Here is a 2685-nt window from a genome sequence, read left to right on the forward strand (position 1 = left end):
GAGGTTCGCTTTCCATGGCTTCCTGTCTGGGCTTCTCGCTTGGGAGCCGCAGGGACTGTAATTCATTGGTCTCAAAAAGACCGGCTGTTGGGGTTTACGGACTGCTGTGTGCTATCACCACGCTCATCTTCATCCTCAAATTCGTCTCCATCTTCCCCCTCGGCTACATCCTCAGAAACACTTGATATTTCAATCCCAAAGTCTGAATCCACGGACAGGGGTGGGGCACTGGTAGCGCTGAACCCCAAAATTGCATGTAGTTCAGCATAGAAGCGGCATGTTTTCGGCTCAGAGCCTGACCTTCCGTTTGCTTCTCTGGCTTTCTGGTAACCCTGTCTAAGTTCCTTCACTTTCACTCGGCACTGAAGGGAGTCTCTGCTGTGCCCTTTATCAGCCATAGACTTTGAAATTCTTTCAAAAACTTTTTCATTTCGTCTTTTGGAACGCAGTGCTGTGAGCACTGAGTCCTCACCCCAGATAGCGATCAGATCCAGAACCTCCTGTGTGGTCCAAGCTGGCGCTCTTCTTCGATTATCAGGAGACTGCATTGTGACGAGTGCAAATGAGCTCTGTGTGGTCACCTGTGTGTGTGCTGACCCTCACGGTGGACAATCAGGAAATGGAATTCAAAAGTTCGCGGGGATTCAGGCTTTTTCCTGTTTACCTGGCCAGTGCATCACAGTTTAGTGTCCGATGCTATCATGAGAGTGCCCCTGTGACAATGGTTCTGAAACCCAAATTGGGAGTGGCTCACTTGGGGCAGAGTCAATCGCTCCCTTCTGGTTTCTAAAAATTGAGTATGTCCTGCCTGGACTGTCATAGCCACGACTGCCTGCCTCCAAGTGCCCCCCCCCCCCCGGTTTATGTCACGAATAAGTCTATGTTTCTTATTCTTGTATTCCTCACGACTGCATGACAGAAATGGGGGGTGGGCCCTGCCACAGTAGCTGCGGAGGGTTGGGAGAGAGGTGAAGCAATGGTTGCGGTTCTTGCCAGGGGAACCCCTGTTAATACAGCCACGGAGTAGCTGCGCTCTTCTAATACACTTGACTCTTCCTTCAGAGGAGTAGCCGTGTTAGTCTGGATCTGTAAAAGCAGCAGAGAATCCTGTGGCACTTATAGACTAACAGACATCTGTTAGTCTATAAGGTGCCACAGGATTCTCTGCTGCTTTGACTCTTCTTGTAGTCAGGACTGACTCTATTTTTAGACAGCATAAGGGAGGGATTGACTCAGTGGCCAGTGAGTCAATCCCAAGTTTGCTTTTGCGTTGCGCCCCCGGCTGATTTTAGCCAGGGGCACTCATGATAGCAGCGGACAGTTCAGAGAAGGAGAGATAACCGTCATGTCATTGCCAGTTTTCTCTGGCAGTAGACGGTACAGAACGACTGGTAACCATCTCTGCTATCATTGCAAAAGCAATTGAATGCTGGTGTGTAGCGCTCGAGTGTCGCCTCTGTCTCCACGGCATCTAGTACACAAATGGTGACGGGAAAAAAAAAAAGCCGACGGTCTCTAGTGCTGCCGTGCTATTGTTTCTGCAAGGGCAATCCAGGAGAAAAATGTGCGAAAGGACTGTCTGCTGATGTTTTCCCGGAGCAAGGAATGACTGACGACATTTACCCAGAACCCCCCGTGACCATTAACATTAGCATCAGGGGCCGGGGGATCATGGAGGACGGAACGGGGGTGCTGAGGACTCCCGCTATCCCACAGTCCTCAGCAGTCTCGTAAAACTATTTGCATTCTTGGCTTAGCGCCCAGTGTCTGTAGCTTACAACACGGTGTCTTTTATGGTTCACGGAACAGCTATTCAGTTTCCTTCCCCTACCCCAGCACGAGAAATGAAAGTTAAATAAAGCAATCTACAATGTCACCCTCTTTGTAAACTATAAGGCAAGCACTCCTTGAGTTTGCACTTACAATGAGTCACCCCCTCTTTGTACTGAATGCTACTGATAGAGGCGAATCTGCAGCACTGAAGAGCATTAGAGCTTTGCACAGTGGCAGTATCATAACCAATGAAGTTAATCTGAGGTGTGATTATTGCTACTTGAAAATCTGCTCCTCTCCCCTTTCCTGGTGGTAGATGGTACAGTACTACTGTAGACAGCAGAAACTGTTACCATCTCCCTCTTTTTGTTACACTCACCAGTAAATGGGACAGAACGGATAATAACCCTGTGTAAATTTTTGAAAGGAAAATGGGGATTAACTCACTTGGGACTGAGTCAATCCTGCCCTTTACGGTTAATAAAAATAGAGTCAGTCCAGACAAGAATAGGATACAGTGTATTAAAATCAGTGTAGCACAGCGCAGCTGCTCCGCGTCAGTATTCACAGAGGGAGCCGCTGCAAGTAACGCAACCATTGCTTCCCACCTACCTGGGCTACCACAGCAGTGCCCCCCCCCACCCATTGTTGGCATGATGTTATGAAGAATGCATGAATAAGAATCACAGAGTAGTTACTGAGATCAAATGAGGGGGAGGGAGCCACCATGGGCTATGACAGTCCATGCAGTTCAGAATCTTTTCTTTACGCAAGAGAGGAAGGGGTCTGATGAAGCTCAGCCCCCAGGTGATAAGATGAAGACAGTTACCAGGCGTTCTGTACCATCCACTGTCAGAAAAAGGGAGTCATTCCCATTTTCACCCCGGAGCCCCCGGCCACACTCAGCCAGGA

The 2685-nt window shown here is 48.9% G+C and overlaps 1 pseudogene; it reads left to right on the forward strand.

The window, feature by feature from the left end:
• The first annotated feature begins 1992 nt into the window (after positions 1-1992).
• Positions 1993-2122, forward strand: LOC142047250 (U4 spliceosomal RNA; annotated as a pseudogene).
• Positions 2123-2685: the final 563 nt, after the last annotated feature.

The sequence above is a fragment of the Chelonoidis abingdonii genome, chromosome 8, assembly GCF_003597395.2.
Source record: "Chelonoidis abingdonii isolate Lonesome George chromosome 8, CheloAbing_2.0, whole genome shotgun sequence".
Taxonomy (NCBI): Eukaryota; Metazoa; Chordata; order Testudines; family Testudinidae; genus Chelonoidis; species Chelonoidis abingdonii.